We start from the raw sequence: 7,306 nt of genomic DNA, 5'->3' as shown, positions 1-7,306 counted from the left end.
TGAAAGGATTCATACCAAGGAATCCATTAGCGCCACTTTGATGATGTCATATGGAAATTTGAGCAGAAGAGCTGAAGATTTCAAAAAAGTGAGACCTAACATCTGCTTCTTTTCAAAGTCTCTATAACTATGTCTGTCAATATAATCTGTAACCTTTCTAACATACAATCAACCATATCTTGTTAACTTGAAGAGACTCTACTGGTTAGATAGAAAGTGGTTTTCCTTTAATACATTAAACCAAACAATTTCGTACAGTTACATTCAATAGTGGCAGCAATTTTCATCATGAGCAGAAGCTCATACAGTGTAGTAAGCTGGCACAACCTCAGAGCATAAAAGGGTGATGGCAAGTAAAAATTAAAAATCAACTGTAATACAGCAGGTATGCCTCTTTTCAGCACAACTGGAAGCGATATGCTATATTTAAATTGGGCTCACATGGAGAAATTGTGGCTTAATTTAAATTTAATATCCACTGTCTGCATTTAACAGGGCTGGGGAAACCCAGCATTAAAATCGAAGCAATAATTGCTGTTTTCAGCAAATTAGAGTTTTTTTTTACAGGCACAAAGCTGGGTGGCAGGGTAAGATGTGAGGAGGATCTTAGCAGAATACCTAGACAGGCTAGGTGAGTGGACGGATGAATGGCAGATGCAGTTTAATGTGGATAAATGTGTGGTTATCCACTTTGGTGGCAGGAACAGGAAGGCAGATTACTACCTAAATGGAGTCAAGTTAGGTAAAGGGGAAGTACACTGAGATCTAGGTATTCTAGTAGTACATCAGTCAATGACAGCAAGCATGCAGGTACAGCAGGCAGTGAAGAAAGCTAATAGCATGCTGGCCTTCATAACAAGAGGAATTGAGTATAGAAGCAAACAGGTCCTTCTGCAGCTGTACAGGGCCCTGGTGAGACCGCACCTGGAATATTATGCGCAGTTTTGGTCTCCAATTTTGAGGAAAGCCATTCTGGCTATTGAGGGAGTGCAGCGTAGGTTCACGAGGTCAATTCCTGGAATGGCAGGACTATCTTACGTTGAAAGATTGGAGTGAGTGGCCTTGTATACGCTTGAATTTAGAAGGCTGAGAGGGGATCTGATTGAGACGTATAAGATTATTAAAGGATTGGACCCTCTGGAGGCAGGAACCATGTTTCCCCTGATGGGTGAGTCCTGAACCAGAGGACGCAGTTTAAAAATAAGGGGTAGGCCACTTAGAACAGAGTTGAGGAGAAACTTCTTTACCCAGAGAGTGGTGAGTGTGTGGAATGCTCTGCCTCAGAAGGCTGTGGAGGCCAAGTCTCTGGATACTTTCAAGAAAGAGTTGGATAGAGCTCTTAAGGATAGTGGAATCAAGGATAATGGGGATAAGGCAGAAACAGGATACTGATTGAGGATGATCAGCCATGATCATAATGAATGGCTCGAAGGACAGAATGGCCTACTCCTACACCTATTGTCTATTGTCTATCATTGTCTATTGTCATTCTTGTGGACCAATAAGAGAAGAAATGCTCCTTCTCCGATCTTGAAAATAAGTCTTTTAAAGTAAAAATATTGTGCTAGTTTTGGGTAGTGGCATCTCAAGTCTCTGCTCTTGTCTTTTTTTAGAAGTCTCTCTCATACTTTCTCTCCTTCTCTCACTTCATTTTTACAAAATCTTATTTAATTGGAGGGCTCTACTTAACATTGCATAATATTTCTTTCATCTGAATTCTGCAGCAGAGATGATGCATTTAATGGGAAGAAAGAAATTGTCATGTGTGATGGATTATATGAAAGGAAGCAATTAATATAATTGCTTTGATGAAAGACTAAAGTTTCCAGACAGGTATTTCTACAATAAGATGAACTTAAGCTTCAGCTTACTAGAATCAATGGTAAAATTCTTGATAATTCTTTGTTATAGTATGTAAGACAATTGTACAAGTGACAGGGTTAGGCTTGCAACTGAATGTTTAACCCACTAGACCTGCCTTTGAATGGGATTAAAGTTTATTCTGTTGTCAAGCCATATGATCCAGATGTGACACAAGATATGCAATCTTAAATCAATTCCTGCTGCCCCTAATTTGGCATTTTAAACAGTTGGCATGTGGATGGTTAATGGGAAATGATAATATGCAGCAAAAGGATCTCCCTGAGGTGGAAACACTTCGTTGCAACAAAATGCAGGTTTCCTTGTAAGAGTTACCTAACATTTGAGCTGGGTGTGCATTACGTCAATACTCAGTCCTTATAATGAAATATGTCCCTTTTGTTAGTGCTAATCCTCCTATTGGCAGTTACAATAAAATCGTAAAGCTTTATTTGTCTTAGCACTGAGACAAAGATAGATAGTTTGGTGTGTTCTTTAAAATTCTGTCTAGGCAATTTCATTTCCTGAAGAAGGGCTTATGCCCGAAATATTGATTCTCCTGCTCCTCGGATGCTGCCTGGCCTGCTGTGTTTTTCCAGCACCACACTTTTCAACTCTCAGCAATTTCATGACTACATGAGGCCTCAGGGAATATGGACACTAAAGAATATCTCTAAAATACAACCGAAGTACTTGAACAACATCTAGTTGCTCAGGCAACTAATTGAAAGCGATGCTGGATTTTGCTGTTGCTAGGACGGGATACATAATCCAGTATAGTATCTAACTGCTTTACAGTTTGATCAAAAACTAAATCCACTGATTTTACACTGTATCACTTTTTGCCTTGGTGCACAGCCTGGATTTGATTGCTTTATGCATTTATCTGGCCTAATATTATTTTACTATTGCTTGAAAGGGAATTGGATGCAAACAAATAATGCGTCTAATTCATATGTTTATTAGAGAGTCCGCACAAACATAGTGGACTGAAAGGTCTATTTCTGCACTGTTATTTTGTATGCCACTAATATAAATTGTACTGACCCACTTTCAATTTAATCACATTAAGTTGTAACATATATGTAGCAAAGGAGATTGCTGGTGGAAATTGTGTATCAATATAACATGGCTCTGTGATTACCTTAAAGGATTCCCCTTCTTAATCTCTCCCCTCATCTGAGGCATGTTGACCCTGAGGTTAAAGCACCACCAGGGATGTCTGTCAAGTTGGCTCTCTCACTCTCTAATGAGGAAGCTCTGTGGCCTGATGAGAAATAGTGACTTTACCTTGATTTATTAACTTTAACATGTTCTCTTCCACACTGTTGGACTGAGTTCTATTTTCATAGACAGTCCTATTCCTCATTACTGCATGGATTATGACTTCTAATACCCTAGCTCCTCAGCAAATGTTTGTCTGCATGGAAGTTGCTGGGATTGATTTCCTTATGGGTACTGGATTAATTTCCTGAATCAGATTGTCTGGTTACTGTTGCCTACATCAGCCAACTCTTGTTTTTTGAATTTTGTTAAGTAAACCACTATCTTTATGATTGGACAATAAATGCCGATCTTGCCAGAACTTAACATAGCCCATTACCTTGTTTTTAAAAAAATGTTGATGTTAAGTTCTTTTACTCTCGAGATTCTTGCACACTTGATGCAACTGCAACACATCGATTTCTGTGAACAAGCAGCCAAATTCTATTAGGCATAGCTTTGGAGAAACCCTGAACACTGTTTGCCATGCTTGCAAGTCATGTCCAGGGATCTCTCTGGGGGAACCTTTAACACACACCTCGCAGGGCTTACGGGGTCATGACAAAAGTTCTCTCTGAACAAAGGAAACAGTCCTTCCTTTATACAAAAATCTTTACATCACAGTAGTAATGCCCACAAAACAACCCTCATAGTCACATGCTACTCAAGATACAACGCAGTGACCACCCCACCTCCAGAAACAATGTTATGCAAATCATCCCTCAATGGTCAAATCTGTTGCAAATCATTTTTTGTAACTATAGGGGAGTAGTCAAATTCCAACTGTAATGTTCTTATTGATTTCTGGATGAAAATGTAAATCATCCCTTGATGGCAAGTAAGTGGCCATTAAACCTCCCACATTCCACCTATAAGGCAAACACACACCACCTTACCCCCAGGGCAGTCAATTCCTTGTAGGTCAGTAGAGCAAATGAACTCTTTAATATCTCACTTACCATGGTGAAACTTGACACTGACCCACTAAACTTGCTAAGTGCACATTGTATTGTTTACGTTGTGGTGACACTGTGCTTGCTCTTGAAAGACCCACTGGCTAGGCATAATTTTTATCACAGCTTTCAGGACTTGATGGGACAGAATGAAAAAAATACAGGACTGAATTTTGCCAACATTTAGTTAAGCATAATTTTTTTTGCAAGTTTAATGCAGGGTTTCTCTCTTGCACTACATTTTCAAATTCACCTCATTGTGCACCACACCCCTCTGGTGCCTCACTTATTGTATTCCCCATTCATTGTATTTTTTCACTCACCACAGGTGGAGTACTGGCCATTACCAAACCTCCCAGGATTCTTAGCCTTGATGCCATCTTTAAAGCCCACCCGTGTATCTGATCAAGTGCTGGGAGTCAGCAGCTGCCCTGTCTGACTCATTTCAGTTGTCCAACACCTTTCAGACAGAGGGAAATTCTCACCCTGGAGGTTATGGTGGCAGTGCATTGCAGTCACTGTCCATTGTGCATGCCCTGACGTTTATGTCTGTTGTCAAAGACAGAGGTCAGAAGGACCAAATGCGAGATAGAGTCACTCGGTTACTCTATGAATTTCATGTCAGGAATTGTTTCTATCTGGCAGCTGGGTGAACAAGAGAGTGCATATCAATGAGGCAAGATTATGTCATGTTGAGGATGCATGCAAATAGGTCTCTCTTCTCACCAGTGAGAATCTCATCTGGCTGTTCAGCATTTGGTTGAAAAATGGGACTTTTGCTTTCAATGCTGGAATCCCCTTATCGGAATCAATTTCATAAGATTCCCCAAACTTTCTCGCCATTGTCCAGATTGTTTTGGGGCTGAGAATATTCTGTTTGTAGGTACAGGAGCCTCAAAAACTGAAAAGCTTTGCCACAGCATCAAACAGGAGAGACTGGAGCACACAGGCTGGATTGTCTTGCATATTAAGATAACAAGAAATAGGAACAAGAGTAGGCCATTCAGCCCCTCGGGCTTGCTATACCATTCAATTGGATCGTAGCTAGTTTGATGTTCCTCACGATCATTTCCTTGCCCTTTTCCATTCCCTTTATTCCCCATGACTCCATCTATCTCAGTCTTATATACACACAAAGACTTTGCCCTCATAGTTCTTTGTGCAATGAGTTTGAAAGATCGCAGCTCTCTGAGAGAAGAAATTCCTCCTCATGTCAGTCTTAAATTGATGTTTCATTATCCTGAGATTATCCCGAGATTATCCCCTCTGGTCTTAGACTCTCCCATGAGGGGACGTATCTTCTCAGCATTTACCTTGCCAAGCCCCTTAGGAATCCTATATGTCTCAATGAGATTATCCCTCATTCTTCTAACTTCCAGTGAGTAGAGTCCCTATCTGTCTAATCTTTGATCAAAAGCCAATCCCTCCATATCGGGATCATCCTAACAAAACTTTCTGAACTGCCTCCAATAAAATAATATCTTTCCTTAAATAAGAGGACCAAAACAGCTCACAGTATTCCAGATGTGGTCTCACCAGCACCTTGTCCAGTTGCATTAAAATTTCCCTACTCATGACACCAGCCCCTTTGAAACCAGGGCCAACATTATATTAGGCTCCCTGATTACCTGCTGCACTTGTTTACTACCTTTCTGTGTTTCGTGCACCTCGAATGTCTGTCGCAACCTCCTGCAATTTTTATCCTTTTAAATAATACTCATTATTCATTACAAATATCTTTAACTTAGCCAACGTGATCAAGAATTCTAATTTCAAGGTGCTACTTCCATTTATGACGCACTTCACCTCATTCAGTTAGATCCAGTGCATGTTAAATAGTATAAAAGTCAAATGGTAACAATAAAACATGAAACATAAGAAAACTATATAAGTATTTTGTGTGTTGAATATTGAACTGAATTGAATTATGAATGAAGGAGACTGTTTGACTTATTAGCTTTCATCCTTTGAGAATATTACCATAATCAAGAAGAATCCAATGAATCTAGTGTCAGTGCCTCAGGCACACTTTGTGTCATCACTGTTAACTCTAATAAATAATTCCTGGAATCTGGGATAAATGAGAGGCTGATAGCCCTGGCTCTGTGCTTATTTGTTTTATCGTCTGACATGCCTGAGAGTGCCATGACTTTCTCTAATTTATCATATTTAGTTCAGTGAAGGGAACTTCTTCATCACTCTGAAGCACCTGTTTTCATGGCTGAAGAAATGTTATCATTGAACATTTGGTTAGCAGAGATTCACTATGTTACAAAAGCAAAATACTGTGCCTGCTGAAAGTGGTACTAATAATGCAAAATGCTGGATATACTTAGTAGGTGAGGCTTAACTTTGTAAACTTTATCTTTGATTTTACTGCCCATCACCTGAACAAAGGTAAAGTTTACTGCAGTCATAATATACATCAGAAACTATTTAATTTTAAGTGATGGAATAATTGCCAGTTACAATTTCTATAAGTAACAAAACATTGCTTTTGTTTTGATTTGTTTTTGTGTGCAGCCTTGACCACATGCATTTTCTGACAAAAGACTAATGCCTAATAATACTGAAATAGTGATGTGTAACTGGTAACAATCAAATCAAGTATTAAAATTAGTTTAAATCTATATCTATGTTTAGAACATTCCTCCTAGGAATGGATTTAATTTTGCAACAAAAAACAAATTCGTAAAACTTCATCACTCTTCTCTTGGACCATACATTATCAGGTGTACAATTGATAGAAACATGGTAGATGTTTCATGGGAAGGCACAATTGGTGTGCAGAAGCCCCAGGAGGCCTTGTCAAGCTTTATATAAACTAGCGATCTAAAAACATTGAACTAATTACATTTGGAACTGTGTATTTCAGATGGTTAATAGCTCTTTTACTGTACATGAGTTAATTATCTTTTCTTATTGATTTATTCACCTTTGTTTCCCAACAGAACACTTCCTGTGTCCTCAAATTGCTCTCCCCTCCTTTAATCAAAGATGCTAATTAAATACAAATTGCTGTTGTACTTCTAGAACCTTGAGCAAGACAGCTCTGCAAGTATAGAAAGAACTTGCATTTATTCAATGTTTCCATGTCACAAGATGCCCCAAAATGCTTCACGGTCAATTCATTACTTTCAAATATATATAATACAGTTATGAACGCATCTTTGCTTCTTGGGATGTGAGATATAAACACTGGAAACAACATTTTCATTTTCAATAAGGAT

The sequence above is a fragment of the Hemiscyllium ocellatum genome, chromosome 37, assembly GCF_020745735.1.
Source record: "Hemiscyllium ocellatum isolate sHemOce1 chromosome 37, sHemOce1.pat.X.cur, whole genome shotgun sequence".
Lineage (NCBI taxonomy): Eukaryota > Metazoa > Chordata > Chondrichthyes > Orectolobiformes > Hemiscylliidae > Hemiscyllium > Hemiscyllium ocellatum.
The sequence above is the reverse complement of the archived record's forward strand: the minus strand, read 5'-3'. Positions refer to the sequence as shown.